This window comes from Pleurodeles waltl, chromosome 1_1, assembly GCF_031143425.1.
Source record: "Pleurodeles waltl isolate 20211129_DDA chromosome 1_1, aPleWal1.hap1.20221129, whole genome shotgun sequence".
Classification (NCBI taxonomy): domain Eukaryota; kingdom Metazoa; phylum Chordata; class Amphibia; order Caudata; family Salamandridae; genus Pleurodeles; species Pleurodeles waltl.
In genome coordinates, this window is record NC_090436.1 from 125,036,042 (window position 1) to 125,056,774 (window position 20,733).

Below are 20,733 nucleotides of genomic sequence, written 5' to 3' on the forward strand. Positions count from 1 at the left end.
CCCATTAAAACGAACTAGGATTCACTACACCCTCCCGATTGCCGTAACAGGTATGATGAAGGTATAGGAACCCAAATGCTCAAACTTGCTTCTGAACTAAAAGCTAAAATCAAAAAAACTCTAGCATGTGTTAAAAATATGTTAAAACAAATCTGTTGAAATACATACAGAGATGTTAATGTCAACCATGACAAGCACAGCGTGTAACAGCAAAAGTCAATTTAAATGCATAATTTGGAATCGGGAATGGCAAGACAATTCCTCAAATTATTTGTTATACGCATGATCTTGAAGAATGCCATCGAAGTCACCAACCAAGGACCTAAAAAATGAGTCAACATCATCCGATGTTAAGTCGAGTGCTGGGCGGACAAACGGATCCACAGAGCAGAAGTGAGCTGTAGTTCCTGGTGTATCGTGATCCGGTGCAGTGTTCTCATTATGGTAGATCTCACAACGGAAGGCTCATAGGTGGCCTTGCGGAGCAACCTCAGTCTCAAGGGGCATGACCGTGTATGAACCCTCATCGGGGACATCAGCAGGTTGTGGTCGGTGCAACAGCAAGATAGACCATAGGCAGATGGTCAAAGAGACACCAAATGCAGCGGAAGACTGGTTGTACACACCAGACAAGGGGCCGAAATTACAACGACCAGTCAAGCTCCAGTTCCACCAGCAAGGGTGCCCCGAAGATCTGAACCATGTGCTCACGGCACAGTGGAGTTGGTGGGAGCGGCTCCATTGCTCTGCATTGCTGGAAAGAAACAACCACTGCGAATCAGCAGAAATAGCAGTAGTAGTCCGCCAATCAAAGCCAAAATAATTGGAAAGCCACCAAACACACTTGAAAAGAGAGAATGGATGGCTGATGGGATGACTCCGAAGACAGTCTGGAAGATGGACAAGAAACCAGACCCGACAGCCTTAAAGAAATGAACAATCCCAGTGGTGCTCGAAGCATTGAAAATTCTGGACACAAGTTCTCCAAAGTGTTTGGGGAAATTGGTATTTAAAAGAGATTGTATCTCGGCTGATGATCTAGCAATCTGGAGAGCCTACGTCTCCTTTGCGGATGTCAAGGCGACCTGTTTTTGAAACAATAGCGCCTTTAGCCAACTCAGCTTGTCATAGTTCACATTAATAGTATCTATGTGTGGCCACATGTCAGATACTTTAATCTCTCATGTGGGGGGAAACAAAACATGTCCACAACACGTAACGACCTTCATGACCGAGATTGCGTAGGCAATTTCAGGTCGCATGCCGCAACAACTTTGATCGTTCAGTACTACATAACTTCCATTGGAAAGAACATGAAATACCGGGCAAATCAAAGGGACAGGAGTACCCTTCAGAAAACAGGCCAAATTCACAACCCCCGCATTGCAAAGACCATGAAGAGACACTTGCTTGCAAATCATAGAATGACGAACAGCAGTCTCACATTCGCTTCTGCTAAGAAAGACTTCCTTTTCGCCATTCAGACATCTATAGTCAAAGGGCAACTCCCACTCTTCCGTAATAAAGCTATCTCCTAGTTGCTCATTTCTTCCTACTGCAAGATGTTTCAGGCAGCTCGAGAAACGAAAGGTCGAAATCGGTAAATCAATAATGCCATGTAAGAGCCAGATAGTTGAAGGATTCTCTGCTACTGTGAAGGGCAACTTATCTAACTTCTCTACTTGAAGCAGAGTGAAACTAGCCTCCCTTTTAGCCATTGTCACTTGTTCCTTGGAAAAAATAAAAGCAGTGAAGAATTCACTCCCATTAATATACTTCCATGGAATGTGACCACTTTTCAGTGTCTGTAATGTCCAACCTAGCTGCATGATGGAACGTAGCAGTGTTAGCCCATGATATAACCGGGACAAGTCTGTCTGAGTAATATCAATAGCAGACTACACTATATTTGATAGTGAATAAATCCTGTTGGACAGTGTATTCATGCCGTTGTTGACGACAGCCAATGTTTTTTCTAAGTTTTCTTTATCTAGTTGCCTTAAACACGCAGCAGCCTCAATCTGGGAAAGTTTCCAAATTTCATTGTACATATAAAAACCTTTTCGAGCGATGTTTCCTAGGACCCAGCAGAAAATCCTGCAAGTCTATATTTTCAGAAAGAGTGTTCAAGTGTTTCTTAACTGCGGCTAACGTGTTCGTTTGCACCCATTGCTGGCACAGCTTACCCACACTGTATGTTGTAACTATACCTGTATGTTAACCCGATATAAAGCGAGGGTCTGGCCTGTTAATCGAAAAAAAACCTGAAGAGTTAAAAAAACGCGCTTGACACGCATTAGTGTCAGTAGGCCATATTAACCACCCGCCGGGACTGGAAAGTGAAGAATTATAGGTACCAGCTTTAACCATCGCATCAAGCCTTTCCTCTGTGATATTAAGGAAGTGTTGCCAATCTTTAAACCTTGCCGGAGTAGGGATACTGGGCGTGTTTAGATCCTTAATTTTCGCTAACCCAAGACATGATGTCTGCTGAATAGTGTCATTTAAGAAAATCATTTGCACAGGAATCAGGCATGCTCGAAATAAAGCCTCCCTACCCTGTATTTGCCAATCTTGTGTTCCCCATACACTTTTCAAGTCAATAGTGCTCTTCCAGTATTCGTAACCCTCTATTGTGAGCCGGGAAACAAAGGGATCTGAATAAATCAATTTTGTATCAGTTAGCAACATTTTCCTAATTTGTGCCGGATGTATTTTAAAATAATATGACTCTGCTTTTCTTGCATCATGCCCTGAAAAGTATGTAAATTTATAGCTATAATACTTTGAACTGCCCACCAGTGGTGTAGAACAGTGTTCCCACTGTGTGTAGTTCAAAACTGGCCTGTATCTAGTGGCACGGTGTAGGTAGTGATGTCCCCAATTGTTATAGCAGAACATTTCCCCATAATTAATTGTATAATCATATACATCATCACTTTCAAAAGCGGAATAGTCCTTCATTTCAGTTAGCATGGAATCAACTGCTCGGACATCCCAATCATCAGAAACAACATCAGGTGTAATTACATCAGTCATTGAAATTTTGAACACGTATGGTATTTGAATAATTTCTGTAGGCCCGTATATATCGAATGGAACTTTGTCCCACACAATCCCATCAGTAATCGGTATTGCTGTAATATTTACAGGGGACAAATCTCTGCGGACCTTATGTGAAGAATGATGTGGTGTTAAAACTTCATCAACAGGCTCCACTGAGGAGCGATCAGGAATATAGTGACCATTTATAAGCAAAAAGAAAACAGTCACAAAACCAATCCATAAAAATAATGCAAAAAATGTCAAACAGAACCACAAGTAGTTCCATGGGTATTTCAAATATTTCTTTTTAAGCCATTGATACAGCCTACTACTCTTTGAAACATTGTCAATCACAGTAGTGGATGAATCTGAAGAAAAATCATCAACGTCAATGAAATAGCCAGAGGTAGTCTCTGCAAACACAGGAGTCGGTATACTCTGATCCAAGGCACGTGGAGGCTCTTGGTAGACAACGTCATCTGTCGTTGAAATGTTCGTGTAAAATACAGCTAAATCTTGAAGCGGGATGGTCACTGAAGATGTGACTGGAACCAACAAGAGTTCATTTTCCGCACTTCCCATGGTCGAGGAGGTGTCTGGAACAACAGTTGACATTGTTGCATAGTCTGTAGTATTGATGTTCATCATATTATGTAGATGGATGTCCTGTTGGGTAGTGGGAGGGGATCGGGAACCACCCAAGGGACCTCCTGGTATACTGTGAAGGATCGGCCACATGGTGTAATTTGATGTCATCAATGGAAATGAATCTGTTCGTCTTAGAACCAGACAGCGGTGGTAAGATAACAGTCCTGGTGCCTTGTATTCCCAAGACTGGTACAGGTGCTCTCTATGATGGACCGAACTCCTTCTTCACAGCGATGTTCTCACAAACCAGATGCCCAACTTTAGGAATCCAGCTAGTTGAAGTTGTCGGCAAATCCCTTATTCCTAAGGTGGCAGCACTTGCAGATGATTTATCATCACAAAATGTTTGAAGCTCCTGTAAAACAGTGAGACGTTCTTTTATGTCAAATGGTGTTTCTTCTGCCACCATACCAGGGGCATCAAGATCTAGGACATACATAGGTATCCCAAAGAGAACCTCATATGGAGAGCGTCCCCCCAAGGACCGTCTTGGCAGATTATTCAGTGCTCTCTGGAACCCATATAGGTGATGTAACCGACTGCGGCCTGAACCTAATACTTGAGCTGTTAAGGACTGCTTTAGATCACGATTCCGCCTCTCCACAACCAAATTTCCCTCGGGATGGTATGGTGAGGAGTAATGGAGTTCAACACCCATCGTCCCATGGTGTCCCTGAACGCCTTAGAGGCAAATGCAGGGCCCTGGTCCAAATGGAATGCTGCAACCGCATATGTACCGATAAAGATCAGCAATTCTTTTATAACAGTCCGGGTGTCAGCCGACCGCTGTGGCCATACCCACAGGAATCTAGAATAGGAATCTACAGCTACTAAAATATATTTGTATGCACCATCAGGCTGTAAGGGACCACAGTGGTCCAAGTACACACACTGTAGTGGCTTGCTGGACACTAAGAGGGATGTCCGCGGTGGGCGTTTGATATTAGAGCCCTTGATCTGCTGGCAAATGTCACAGCAAAAGACACACTGCTTTGTTCGTCTGCATAGACCAGGCCACCAGAAGCGTTGCTGTAGGAGTCTTATCGTGGCCTGTATACCAGTATGTGCAGAAGCGACACCCTCATGGGCTGCTTTAATTAGATCTAATCTCTGGTCTTCATTGGGGATCACTCGATTTCCAACCTCAGGAATCGTTGTGTAAGCAACATTTTGTGCACTGATATGATAAGTATAGTTTGTAGGGTATCCTTTCGGAAGGGGCTTGCCAGCAGCCGAAGCTTTAACGGCAATCAGTATTTCATTATCCAATCTCGTCCGAGAACGAGTCACTGCAGCCACAGAAGCCGTAGCTACTGATGCTTTGGCTGCTTCATCAGCCAATGTATTATCGGTAACGTGTACTCCGACACATTGGTGTCCCAATGTATGGACTACATGGACACACGCTAGCTTATCCTTAAGATCAGCCACCCTCCCCCCACAATATCTTGTGTTTAATGGTGTTCCCTTTAGAATCTCTAAACCCGTTCAGTTTCCAATGATTGAGATATTCATTGTATGACTGGACGCAGTAATATGAGTCACAGACTATCAAAGTCTGGCTTCCTGTCTCTGTATGCTAGAGCGCTAGTTTAAGAGATTTAAGCTCAGCCAACTGTGCCGTGCAGTCCCCTAAGGTCTGCGTGTAGGTATTATGAGGGTGGAAAACTCCATCTTCCATCACTCCGCTCACAGCTGCGAAGCTGCCGAGTATTGATGTTTAGTACATACAGCCGGTTGTGCCGAACCATCAGTGTATATGACAGTTTGATAGCTGTCAAGTGGCAAGATATTCAGAGGAGCGGGGTACTCTTGTTCATACTGGAGAAATTCTTGTGTCTAAAGTTTGGGATCTAATATATAATTGACATCAGTGGCGGTCAGAGACGTTGTCCATTGAATCCAACGCGGATGTAATGCTTTTGCGTTAGGAACGCTTGCTTTGGTGACAGCATCTAAGGACGGCACTGGGGAGACAACAATTATACGTTTCCCCTGGGCAAGTGGCCTCTCTTTTATGACTGCCATCTGAACTGCCATTAGAATCTTTTCTGTAGGTGCAAAACGTTGTTCAGCATTTGAGTAAAATGTGATTTACATGTTATAGGTACCGAGTCATCCTCATTAAAGGTGACATAAGTAAATCGAAGGGCACCAGCAATTATTCTGATGACCAAGTTTGTTTTATTGTCACGTGTGTGTAAGTGTTTAGCTTCTAGCATGTCCCGTTGCATGTCCCTAAGGATGTGCGTGTGTTCAATTGTCCAGTGTCTGCTAGAAAATGTAGGCTGAACTAAATCATAAAGTGGCTTGATGCGTTCTGCATAATCTGGAATGTATGTTCTGCCAAAATTGAAGAAACCCAGTAATGACTGGACTTTCTTAAGTGTGTTTGGAGGCTGTAGTTGAGCATATTTCTCCAGAAAGTGCGGGGCCAGGCTCTTCCCCTCGTTTGATAGCTCATATCCCAGGAATAATACGCTAAGAAAAGCTATCTTGCTTTTCTTAAAATTGAATTTATAACTGAGGTCTGCAAACCCCAAAATGATCCGATCGACCGTCGCAAGATGAATGTCGAGGACCTCGTCTGTGAGATATATGTCATCCACATAGGACAATGCCTCGGAATCAATATCATGTAATATTGATGTTACACAGGCTGAAAACAGGCCTGGGCTATTTTTATAGCCTTGAGGTAAACGACAAAAGCGTTTCTGAGAGCCAAATGAAAATGCACTTAGGTCCCGACTTTCATGTGCTAAATTCTGGCAGAAGAATCCATTAGATATGTCTAATGTTGTTTTATATTTTTTACGCACTATATTGTATATCATTGCTGTGCTGTGTGAATTTTGTATAGCATACGTGCGTGTATGACTATTTAAGTGTCTATAATCAACAACTATTCTATATGAATGGTCTGGCTTTGCAATGGGGAATAACGGATTATTTGTTGCAGATGTACAGGGCTCAATTACTCCCCGGTACTCAAGTTCTGATAGGATCTCCTTCACTGGAGCTTTCGCTTCATGTTTAACAGCGTATTGCGGCTGCGGTTGGGGTGTAGACCTAAAGGGAATAATATGCCAAGGAGACTCCTTGTCTCAACCTACATGATTGCGATATAGTGCAGGTGCCTGCGCTAAAGCTCATTCAGAAGCATAGGCTTCTTTATCTGCTTCTGGAACAAGATGGGAGAAAGAAGGCAAAATGACATCTTCCCCATGCGGGAGCTTGCGGACGTGTTCAGGTGGCCAATCTCTTTCGGCCAATAGGATATCACTAGTAAGTTCATCCCAAAATATCACACTAATAGTGCGCTCCACATCTCCATCTATCTGAATTTTTAAATCATAAACCCTATCGAGGGGAGAACGTCGCCATCCGCTGTTTCAACCGCGATGTAATCGCTAGTTGCTGTCGCATCCAGATGATCTTTCAGACTCTGGCGACATATCGTGACTTCTGCCACACTGTCTAACAGAGTTACTGCCCACATCTTGTTCCTCAACTGCGTTCTCAATTTTACTGGCATTTTTAACTGTCAGAGCTGCCACCTTCTTCTTTTTAAACTGTGGCTTTTGCTGAGGAGTCTTTTCTTCTTTTTTAATGGTAGACTGTTGTGAGGCTTTCTTCAAATTTCACGTATTCCGGACGTCGATCTTGACGGCCCCCTCTCTCTCTACGTCTATCTGGTGTGTCCTGAAAGGAACGAGAGGTACGTGAATCAGTATATCTGTCTGGAGTTTTAATGTTCTCCCTATTTCTGAGATTATATCTCCTTTCGGAGTTCTCCGGGTGTGGAGAATCAGCTTTCTTATTCCTTCTTTCTTTGAAATCTTTTTGTTTATCCCAGCGCTTCTTTGAGCCCTCTTGTGCCTGCTTTGTACCCTCCTTGTGGGCGGTACCTTGTATTTCCAATTTTTTAGGTTTGGCTCCCAAACTATCCCGTCCTATACTAGTATAGGTATCGGAAATTATTTTCTGTAGCTGTCTCTCTTGTTCCTGGTGTGGAGTTTCCCGGAGACGCTGGCAAATTGCCAGTGCTACCGCTTCCCCCTTAATATTACTGAGTATTATTGAGGATACGGTGTCAAAGTTACGCATTAATTTCATCCCCAAATCCAGGGCTGGTGCAGCCCCATGCTCATTTTGTATCTGTTTCAACACTTCCGGCAAGTTGGCAAGTGTCGGGGTACCATGTGAGGTAGTATATATGGCAGCAAAGACTGTACCCCATGTGGCACAGTCATATACCGAGGGAACCATCCCAAAAGGCAAGCACATAGTGAGCAATATATGTTTTTCCTTTGGTCCCGTATGGGGAAACACAGCTTCCAGCTGATTTGTTTTCTGGGCAATCCAGAACGGTATTTTTTCCAATTCCGTGGGCACTTTACCCATAATAGTATGCACTGTTTGTGGATTAATCCCAGTAGCCAATTGATAACCACCAGCTACTGGCGGTGCTGGACGCCCTGGTGTTGTGTTTAATGATCGCAGTACGAACTGGACTAATCGTCTATAAATGCTACTAATTCATTATATAAAACTCATAAATCTGCTATCGGCATATTTTGTAAGCCTGGGTGAGGTGTGTATGTGGCAAACATAGGCCACGTAGGTACATCATTACTTAAGGGACCTAACCTCACTCTTTGTAGTACATGTGGTAGGGCGCCTTCGAACCAGTTCTGATGCTCCTGGTATGTGAGCGATATTTCATGATATTGGTGTGCTTGGTACCGTAAAGGTACGTTTGCAACTTCATATGTGTGAAATGTGTGCGTTCTTTGGTTAACCTCAGGAACGGTGACCCAACAGTAAAATGTTTCTGTTTGGTATGCTTCATTAGCTTCTATTATCAGAGGAACATCCCCGCCCTCATCTGTACGGCCATGCGTTAATAAATGTTGTGTAAGTACATGTCTAGCATTTTCAGGAATGTCTTTTATGAGTTCGAGCTCGAACAACCTACAGCTTAATCAGGTGTTACCTTTTCAGCTGAGGAGGATTCTCCCAAAGACCACGGATGTCTCCGTATAATGGAACTTAGGGTACCTGTTGTCTGTGAGACAGTGATAGTCAGGGTATCCGTAAATGAGTGCCTAAACACCATCGTTGGTGGCGCCATGTCGTAGTTTGGACTCTTGCTCTGAGCAAGACTGCTGGTTTAGGGATGACAGTACTTTTGTTTGTAAGCGACTACTTCTTTCCTACAACAAGTCACAACTGTTGTCCCAACCTTACCAGCTCACTAGCAGCACCTCACCAGAAACACAATAGTAAAAGGTGATTTATGGTAGCCGTTACGCATGGACTCGAGAATAAGATATCTCAGGGAGTGTTGTGGTTAATCGGAGATTACCCTTTTGTCACAGATATATCATGTCTCATACAAACACAGGCAATGACACAGATGCAGTAGAGTTACAATAGTTTTTATTTAACATAACTGCAATTTGCGATAAGTTGCATGGGCTGCAATGATTAGGATAATGAAAAATGCAAGAAACAAAATTGTGAAGACGAGAGTCATTATTACATAGACCCCCACCATCTTGCAATACGTAGAAAAGATATATGAGATGTAATATGCCCTAATACCCTAATGTGAAAGGCCTAACCTCCTACCGAAAGGAGAGCTGGGTTTGTTAAACCTAATCTGCCAATGCCATGTCCATGAGAGGAGCCCCCAACCCTCGTTACCTTGGAATGAGGTCTCTATCTCAGACTCCGCAGGGACACGAAGACTGGGCCAGCGTCAAGACGATTGCAGCATCGGTATCAGCGATGGTGGCAATGCCCTCTGGTCGGAATCCCTCTGATTATCTGTCTAAAGTGTGATGTATTTATACAGATCTACAAGGTCCCCTGACGTAGGTGTGCTCCTAAACAATAGATAACAGACATGCTTGGGACGGCAATTAATATCAACAATCCCTCGAAAGTATAGAGACGGAAAATCCCTAAGTGTGAACACCTACTGTTTGTTTGTCTTTGGTGCTTGATCTTGACGCCTTGGCGCGGTGACACTGATAATGTTACCCATAACAAGTGGCCTAACTATAAAGAAGGCAGCCATCTTAGAAGAAATAAATAATTAAATGGGCTAAGACAGAGCAAGCTAAGTAGGTTAAAGTCACTAGGTGACGGGGGCACGAGTCTACAAGCCAGGGGCTAAGCTAACTCCTGTTTTCCCATTAAAACGAATTAGGATTCACTACACCTCCTCAAAATTCAAAAAGGTGTATCTCTTTAACATGCAAAAGCATTTTTAGAAGCTGCAATACCATTAGTGAACTTAGAGGTGGGTCAGTAATCATGTGAACCATGAACATGGCCTAGATTCTTATTATACCTGGAGAAACAATATAGTCTACTGAACAAAACATTAGAGGTGCTTGTACAGCGAACATACTGAACTCAAATGATATGTAAAAGCAGACTCTAAACAATAAAATTACTTATCTAGGTTCTCACAATTTGGACAAGCAGGGAAGCCGGTACTGATTCCAGGTTAATTGATGTCACATATTCCTTTACCTTACGCTGACATCAATGCGGCAGACGTTGCTCACGTCGCCATCATCACTGCTGCCAGAGCCTTACTGCGGGAGTCTCGGCGGAGCTCCAGGCTCTGACCTCATTTCCTGATTTCCAGGCGCCCACACTTATTCAGTTTTGCTGGTCCCATGCCTCAAGGGCCCCAAGGGTAGGTCGCTCCCCCTGCCGCTGCAGCTCCACCAGCCCAGGCTCCTGAAACCTCCAAGCAAGTCCTGCGAAATCACAGTAAGTACCCCCCCCCCGCCCAGCCCCTCGCCCTGCCCCGCGCTACTCACCTCTTCTCGTGCTCCTTTCTTCATCTTTGATCTTCCTCTGTGCCCTTCATCTGTATTCTTCATCTGTGTTCTTCTTTCTTCCCTGCACCCCGTCCTGTGTGTTCTTTCTTCTGTCTTCATCTGTGTTCTTCTTCTGTGTACTTCATCTGTGCTTCTTTCTCTCTCTTCTGTACCGCGACCTGCGTGTGCTTTCTTCTTCTTTGTCCTTCTTCTAGGCTCTTCTCTCTTCTGCTCCTCACTCCTCTTCTTCTTCACCGTCTTCTTGGCTCTTCTCTCTTCTGTTCATCGCTCCTCTTCTTCTTTACCTTCTCCTTGGCTCTTCTCTCTTCTGCTCCTCGCTCCTCTTCTTCTTTACCTTCTCATTGGCTCTTCTCTCGTCTGCTCTTCTGCTCCTCTTGTTTACCGTCTTCTTGGCTCTTTTCTCTTCTGCCCTCCTGCTCCTGACTCTTCTCTCTGACCTTCCTCACTCGCCACCCCCTCTGTAACCCCCCCTCCCCTATCTTCCTATCTTTCTATCTTTCTCCCTCACTCGCCACCACCTCTGTAACCCCCTCCCCTATCTTCCTATCTTTCTTCCTAACTCCCCACCACCTTTAACCCCCCCTCCCCTATCTTTTCTCTCCTCTACCTGACCCCCCTCCCTCCGCTTTCCCGCCGCCACCTCCTGCTCGCCCCCGCCCCCCCTACTCCCATTCGTCGCCCCACTCCCGCCCTCAGCTGACCCCTCCTCCCCCTCCTCCCTCTTATGGCGGCCGCTGCGTGGCCGTGCCGCTGCGCGCCAAAGGCGTGCCAGGGGCAAGCCCGTCTGCGGCCGTCCACGCCTGGACCGCGCCCAGCACCACGACCCCTGGCCCCCAGCACTCCCAAACCCCGCAGCACCGCTACGACCCCATCACCCTCCACGCCCTCAACCCGGGGCGCTCCAGCACCTGCTTCCAAGCCAACCCGAAACGTACCCACGGACCCTTCGTATGTCACACCTGTAAACTCACCTTCCACTACGAAAACACCATGTCCGCCAGCCCACGCGCCATCAACCACCTCAAATGCATCCTGATCAACGCACGCTCCGTCCACAAGCACGCCGTTGAACTTTGGGACCTCCTGGACTCCACCGCACCAGACGTCGCCTTCATCCCTGAGACCTGGATGAACACCTCCTCGGCCACCGACATCGCCATAGCCATCCCCGAAGTCTACAAGATTTCCAGGAAAGACCGCACCAACCAAGTAGGAGGAGGAATCGCCATCGTCTTCAAGGACTCCATCAACGTCACCACCTCCACCGAAGACACCCCCCTCGCCGCCGAACACCTGCACTTCCAGATCCACACAGACCCCAGGACCACCCTCAGAGGAACTCTCATCTACCGACCCCCTGGACCGCGCGCCCTCTTCAGCAACTCTATCACCAACTTCATCTCCCAGCACGCCCTTGCCTCGCCGGACTACATCCTCCTCGGCGACCTCAACTTCCATCTGGAACAGAACAACGACCCCAACTCCACCGCCCTGCTCGACAACCTTGCCAACCTCGGTCTCAAGCAACTGGTGAACACCCCCCCACATCGCCTGCTGCACTCTCGAGAAAGCCTGGCGTAAGGACCACACCGCAGATAACATGACTGCCCTGAAGAACGCTACCCGCAAACACCACCAACTGATCCGCGCCGCCAAAAGAAATTTCTTCACATACAGACTGGACAAAAACAGCCACAACAGCAGAGAACTCTTCAACATCGTCAAAGAGCTCTCCAACCTCAATGCCAACGCCAACGCCATCACGCCCTCACAAGACCTTTGCAACTCCCTCGCCACCTTCTTCCATCGTAAGATCACCGACCTACACGACAGCTTCGGACACCAGACCCAGCCGACCACCACAGAACCCACAACCCCAGCCATCACCCTCAACGCCTGGACCCACATCAACACGGAAGAGACCAAAGCCACCATGAACTCCATCCACTCCGGTGCCCCCTCGGGCCCCTGCCCACACTTCATCTTCAACAAAGCCGACAACATCATCGCCCCGCACCTCCAGACCATCATCAACAACTCCTTTTCGTCTGCTACCTTCCCCGAGAGCTGGAAACACGCTGAAGTCAACGCCCTACTAAAGAAACCTACGGCGGACCCAAGCGACCTGAAGAACTTCCGCCCCATCTCGCTCCTCCCCTTCCCTGCCAAAGTCATAGAGAAGACCGTCAACAAGCAGCTTACCAACTTCCTTGAAGACAACAACCTTCTCGACCCCTCTCAGTCCGGATTCCGAGCCAACCACAGCACAGAAACCGCCCTCATCTCAGTCACAGACGGCATCAGAACCCTGATGGACAACGGAGAAACAGTCGCCCTCATCCTCCTCGACCTCTCGGCTGCCTTCGACACCGTCTGCCACCGCACCCTAATAACCCGCCTCCGCTCCACCGGGATCCAAGGACAGGCCCTAGACTGGATCACCTCCTTCCTCTCCAACCGCTCCCAAAGAGTCTACCTCCCACCTTTCCGGTCAGACCCCACCGAGATCATCTGCGGCGTCCCACAAGGCTCCTCGCTCAGCCCGACTCTCTTCAATGTCTACATGAGCCCCCTCGCCGACATCGTACGCAAACACAGCATCATCATCACCTCCTACGCCGACGACACTCAGCTGATACTTTCCCTCACCAAGGACCCCACCAGCGCCAAGACCAACCTGCAAGATGGAATGAAAGACGTCGCAGACTGGATGAAACTCAGCCGTCTGAAACTGAACTCAGAAAAAATGGAATTCCTCATCCTCGGAAACACCCCGACCGCCTGGGACGACTCCTGGTGGCCCACGGCCCTTGGCACCGCACCGACCCCCTCAGACCACGCACGCAACCTCGGTTTCATCCTGGACCCACTTCTCACCATGACTAAACAAGTCAACGCCGTATCATCCTCCTGCTTCCTCACCCTCAGCATGCTCCGAAAGATCTTCCGTTGGATCACCGCCGACACCAGAAAGACCGTGACCCACGCCCTCGTCACGAGCCGCCTGGACTACGGCAACACCCTATACGCCGGAACCACCGCTAAACTCCAGAAACGTCTGCAACGAATTCAAAACGCCTCCGCCCGCCTCATCCTCAACATACCCCGCAACAGCCACATCTCCGCCCACTTGAGACACCTGCACTGGCTTCCCGTCAGCAAAAGGATCCCCTTCCGACTCCTCACCCACGCACACAAAGCCCTCCACAACAAGGGACCCGAATACCTCAACCGCCGCCTCAGCTTCTACACTCCCACCCGTCTTCTTCATTCCACCAGCCTCGCTCTCGCTGCCGTCCCTCGCATCCACCGCTCCACGGCGGGTGGGAGGTCCTTCTCCTACCATGCGGCCAAGACTTGGAACTCCCTCCCCACCATCCTCAGGACCACCCAGGACCACTCCGCATTCCGGAGACTACTCAAGACCTGGCTTTTCGAGCAGCAGTAACCCCTTCCCCCTAGCGCCTTGAGACCCGCACGGGTGAGTAGCGCGCTTTATAAATGTTTATGATTTGATTTGATTTGATGCCTGCCCACAGACCACCAACCATTAGCCATTAGCCTGAGCTTGGTCTAGCTTTGGGCAGCTTCAGGCGGCTATGATCAAAGGAAGGAGCAAGGAGCTAGAGGAGGGGAGCAGAAGACCACTTTGGAGGTGAGGCGTGTTGGAATCCTTGCAACCACAATTACTGTAGTGCGCAGCTCTTTGTGGCATCAACTCTTGCCTTCATCGCCTTTATCCCCGCTGTCCCCTGCTGCCTCCTGCTGCCTCTACATTTCTAGGCCTGGAAAGAACAGCATGAGCAGCAGCCTGCAGCATTTGCTCAGCATCTGCTCAGATGGCCCAGTTGCCATTAGGGCTTCTGTTGCTAGGGGAGGCCATGGTGTGTGGCAGCTGCACTAGGTTGTGGTGTGACTTGCTCCCTGACTGGGGGCACGGGCAGCAGAATCAACTGCAAAATCGACTGACCAAGTGAAAATGGTGGAGGGAGGAGGAGGCTGAGAAGCTGTGAGTAACTAATACAACATGCAGTGCCCTCACAATTTGTACTATGATGGCAAAAAACTCAGATCTGGTAGATATGTTTCTGCTAGATTGTGTCACAAAAACTGAAGCCAATTCATCAAGGAACAGAGTGCCACACCTAGGAGTTTTAAACGGGAGTGGAATAATATTGGTGTATTTCCAAAATTACTTGAAGAGACCCCTACTTTTAGTCCTGAGAAGGTGAAGTTGAGGATGAGTGTTAAGATTCAAATAGATATGGATCAGGGGTAGTCACCAATAGAGGTGTACTTATAGAAACTTCCCACAGATACTCCTTATTTTAGTACTGTGCAGGCACAGTCGATGAAGGATGCTAAGTTGCAAGTAGAGGAGGACCAGCAGTCGCTGCCAGCAGAGGCCATGCGTATGATAGAGGACCTTACACAGCCAGTTCAAGAGTCCTACTGCAGGGAAAAAAATATATCCTTGAGTAGTTAACACAGGTGTGCATCAACTGTCTGAAACACCTAAACTGCTGAAATAATCCTTAGAAATGTTTTCTAGTACTCCAAGTATCACAGATTCAGTTTTATCAGACATTGCAGTATCCCCTGATCCGATTTTGAACCCGCATAGTTATATACCATTGGACTATGTGTGTTTTTCTAACTCCCTGATAAATTTTGAGCTTGTATTCTCATCAATTTTGTCCCAACTGGAGAAGACCAATGTCAGTTCTGAACATATATGAGATAGCTTGTCAGTGATACTTAAAGGGTTACCTTTAAAATCAGTAGGGGATAGGAGCTTGATTGGTGTCAAAACGTACAGGGAGATTGGGGCCCAAGCGGGAAGTCCTGCACTTGAAATGGGAACAAAGATTCATAATTGTAAAATGTAGGTTGACTTTTCCCAGCTGGATGCCCTCTTTAGAGAACTGGATGGTTCAGGACAAGGTGTTCTCAGTCAGGGGCAGGAGCTTTTGGGTTTGGTACAGGATGTTTAGAAAAGTAATTAAGTTTTTCCAATTTTTAAAAAGATTAAAAAGGACAAAAAGGACAAAAAGTCGGTTGACAGAGGGGATGCTGTCACTAAGTTGGGAATAAGTAAAAGAAAAGGACAGATGATACGAAGATTGAAAAGGAAAAGTGCAAGAAGGCTTAAATTTCCTATGATGCCGCGGTTAAGGCAATCTTTCTCTCAGTGATCCTAAATTCTGATGAGGAGGTGTCTGAGGGTTCATGAAAGAATCTAGAATAGCGTGGGACAGTCCTTCTAACATTTGTACCTAATTCTCATGTGGGGCTGGGGGATGGCCCATGTTTTGAACCAGCACAGTTGGGTCAAGGTAAACAGGTGCCCATTCAAAGCAAGGTGGGACCCCCTCTAGATCCAGAAGTTGAGCCCTTTAGGTCTGAGGCTGAACAAAGATGGCGTAAGGAATCAGTAGTCCCCCCCTTTGAGGAAGTAGAGTGGGCCCTACAGCTGGTAGATATCTTCGTGGGCACAGATTGTATTCTTGATAGATCAGGTATTGTATCTCTTTTTGGGTCAATCCTAAGGTTGCCTAAAAGTTCCTCTAAAGATATTTCTATCGTTGTTCTTCAGGAGGCCAGAGAAATAGCCACATAGGTACCTGGGAACATTTTTACTCCAGGATGGTGGAGGACAAAGTCATGAATTCAGTGGACAAACTCTGAAAGTCAGATTTTGACATCTATGATGCATTCATATATAGGCCTGTCACCCCTGTGTGGTTGTTAACCCAGGTGAATGTACAGTGGGAGGGTGTGGGGACCCTAATTAATCAGCCCAATGGTGTTCCTTTTATTGGGAGGATCAGGAAGCCAAGAGCTTGGGGCATTTGATAATATCCTTATTGTGAAATCGGAAAAAGGAAGTTATAACTTCTCAAATTGTGTCAAATCATTAAAAAAGTATGGCACAAATGGGAATGGTTAGTGGGGACAATAAATGAAAAAAGGGGTGTGCAGACCCCTATTTTCTAGATCCTGATGACATTGGGGTTAACTTGGTGTTATGGAATACTGCTGATCAGAAAAGGAATTTAGACTCTTTGTGGGCTGTTCTTGAAGAGAGAAATGCAATAATAAAAGCTCCTCAAAGAGACTTGGGAAGTGAGGGATGTGGTGATGAGAGATCATATGGTTTTTAGTAGGAGGGCAGTCAAGAGGAAGTACGGCTGGCCTGTGGGATGCCTAGCTGTAATGCTGGATGTAAAATACAAAGTTGGTGGGCACATTCTATTCCATAAATAAGCAGACCAGAGTTAATAATAATTAACTCCTATTTTCCACTGAATAAAAGGATGGAGAAACAGCTAAAGGAGTTGGTAGCTTTGATGAAAAAGGTGAGCCTAAAGTTCCTAAAAGTATCAATTTTGTCGGCAGGTTATTTTAAAACCAAGATTTCTCATAATCCAGGGAAGAATGAGCTCCAAAGGGAGAAAGAAGAGGCTCTGGGTACCCAAGGTCAGCTCCAGGGGGTCAATCAGGTGGATGTGAGAGGGAGACAATTGGGTATGTTGCTCGATAGTTAGAACCTTATAACTGTTAATGGCAGATGTGTATTGGATCAACCCGCTCACAGACCTTTGACAATGGTAGAGTGTCTATATTGATAGATTATGTAATGATCTCCATGGAAAGCTTTTGTATAGCTATGGATTTAGTGGTAGGTGACCTTCTAGTTAGTGATCATAAGTATTTCATTTTAACTCTGCGTAGGCATCCACACGTTAAATAGTTTTGGAAAAACAGCGCAACAATTCACTGTTTGAAGGAGCATAGACTGGTATGGACTGCTAAATTGAAACTCTGTACTCAGAAGACAATGGAGGAATTATTTAAAGATTAGCCCACTTCGCCATCTCAGCTTATTGTGCAGGAGTATGAGAACCTAATTACCTTGATAGGCAATATGGCATCAATAGGCTTTAAGCGGGGTCAGGGTAGAAAGGTTTCATTTGGCTGTGCCAAGACACAGGCTAATGCAGTATTAAAATAGAACATAACGGAGGCCTTTAGGAGGGGTAGGGAGAACAAGGAATATGTGATCAAATGCCATAGGAGAAGCTACAGAAAAGAACTTAGAAGTATACCTTGGGAGGAAAGTGAGAATATATGGATGAAGGCAATTGTCTCCCTGAGGTCGAGAAGTAATAAGGATTTTTGAAAGATAATAAATGGTGTGCTGGGGGTGGCCAAAGATATTGTCACAGTTCCGGTCTTGGAGGAAAACTGGATTACCTATACATCCGTATAAACTTATAGAGGTGAATATGGGTGGATTGGGGAGCATGAGGGTTGGGGACTTAGATACGGGCAGTGTGGAGACCTATTTGGCCTCGTTAGTTGAGAGTATTGAATCCATTATACAAGGACTAAAATAAATCCAGGGCCCAGGGCCCTGATGGCATTCTCTCTCATTTAATTAAACTTAATCCAAGTTTGTGGGCTCAAGTTCTGGATCCAGAATGATCAGCGTGCATGAGACACTGGAAAGGCAGCATTAGGGTCCAATTGTATAAAAATGGGAAGCAAGACCTTCTGTCAAGCAATTTCATTGTCATATTACTTGATAATCACAGTAAGGTTTATGCAAAACATTGTCTGGGGTTATTAGAAGATTGGGTAGGCAATGTAATTCTTCTTCATAAGGCTCAAAATGAGACTACTCACCAACAGATGGTTGCGTAATATTAAATCTTTTGGCCAAAAAAATATGTCTTTACAAAGAAAGAACCACTGTATGCGTCAGACATCTATTTGTCAACAGCATTCAACACTATAAATAGGCCTTTACTTTGGGAGAAGATGAGGAAATGGGTGTGCTCTCCAGGTTTTTTAAAGCTTATTATTCAGTTACAAGAAGGCTCAAGGATCAGGGTTGAATTAAGGGGGAAATGGAGTATTGTTATGAAAAATCGATACCCCCAGTGGATTAAGGGAAGGGTGTATGATGGCCCACTCCTGTTCTCCATATACATTGCAGATGCAACAGTAGGACTAGATCAGGTCAGATCTTTCCTCCTAAATTAGGCAATGAGGCCATCTCAGTAATGTTTTATGACAATGACATGGTTTTGTTGGCTCTTATGCCCGTTGGCCTTCAGAGGCAACTAGATATTTTTGAGGAATATTGTAAATCCAACAATTTGAAAATAAGCATGGTGAAAACCAAAGTAATGGTCTTCTCAAAAGGATTGGTCCTGAAGAAGAGGTGTATGAGGTAGTTATGTTGAGTCCCAGTAGAGGTTGTAAAGGAATACCATTAACCTGGTCTCTTCTTCAGATATAACCTTAATTTTATACCTCATATTGACATCCAGGAGGTGATTGCAAAGGCTATTGCAGTTGCTTTATATAGGATGGAATAAGCATTGGGTCATAAGTCCATTGAATTTCTCTGAGAGACCTAATATGCCAAAATTGTTAGTCGGTTACTGTATGGATGTGAAGTTGTGCCAGTAAAATATTTGAGGAGGGTTCAGTCCCTTGAAATAAATATTTGGAAAAAATGGCTTGGCCTGCCCAGAGGTTCGGTAGACAGTGGCCTCAAGCTAGAATTGGGCCTTACCAGTGTACTATTTAAATACAATCAGCGTCTCCTTAATCATGCGTTGAGTTACCTTAAATCTGAGGAGGGCTCTTTAAGTCAAATAATAAAATCTTTTTTTGCAGGAGCAACAGGCTGGTCAATAGGCTGTTAATCTCCTAAACAGGAAGGTGTCTCTGGAGGTCCCAGCAGGGGCAGAGATTAAACAAATGTCTAGCACGCAGCAGAAACAAACATTAAAAACATTAGTGAAAGAGTGCTCCAGGAGGAGTGATATAGAGGATGTGCGTACCATAGACAATTTGTATCAACTAAAGGAGTCAAATTATGGGGGGCATGTACAGCCCTACCTGAGGGATATAAAAAGTAATTTCATCAGAAGATGAGGCCTGAAGGTTAGGCTGCGGCAAGTCCCAGCTTTTATAAGATGGAAGGGGCCTAGGCAGGCAAGGGTAGAAAGAGTACAGTGTAACATTTGCCAAAAAACATAATTCACATTTTTGCACTTACATATAATGCATGTTTCGATGATGGTAGCAGAATATTGTTGTTACCGGTTTTTAGAACATTGCAGGTTCGTCACACAAGTGAATTAATGATAGAAATTTTAAGGTGTGATAATATATGTATGTGCTATGCGGTAGGGAAATTTTTATCTGTTGCTGATGAATGGTCAGTTGAGTAGAGTGGCCCATTGTATTAGAGGGATGATGTGTGATATTTAAAGTGGGCCCATGCTGTTATATGTAGTGACCTTTTGTTTCCCTCCAGTTATATCAGCATTGTTGCACAAATATACTCATATACTGTATTGTCATGGTTTTATTGGGCCTAAAGCAATGCTTTTTTGTTTTCCTTTTTCATAATTGTAGTTTTGCATAACTATAGCATGTTTGTACAAACATATGTATGTTATATTATCATGGTTTTATTCTGGTTAAAAGTAATGGTACATTTTGGTTTCCTTTATTTATTTAGATAAAAGCATTTTTGCGCAAATATATTAGTATGGTGGATGAAGATAATTGAAATTTGTTTAAATATGTGATGGATTTATATTTGCAAAAATATAGGTTTACACAGTAGGCTAAACTTAGTATCTTTCTGTAGGAACATACGTCCTATATGTTTTGCTTATAGATGTATATGTTTTTAGAAGAATTGAAGTTTTATTTTAAGTAGTATGGTGAACTTTCTATCAGTATGAATATGAAATGTTTGTATTGCCTTCTTGGCATGATATCATACGGCTAATAAAATAAAAAGAAATAAGATTTCTTATTTTGAAACTCAGCAACCAAATGTGTATCTCTCTCTCTCTCTCGCCTTCTTTCTCTCTCTCTCTCTCTCTCTCTCTCTCTCTCTCTCTCTTTCTTCCTCTCTCAAGTAAGTTTACATCAAGGGTAACAGTTTTATCTTTCATTCTTGGTTCCCAATGAGAAAAACCAGCACAGAGATAGCAGACCTGACTCAAGGCCCCCAGAACAAACTACCAAGCCAAGAGTGCATTTACTTATTGGTGGTGTCACACACCAAACATCCCCCTGAAGCTGCATCCATGAGACTATTGCCAAATATATACATATATTGTCATTGTACTTAGGGCCTTAT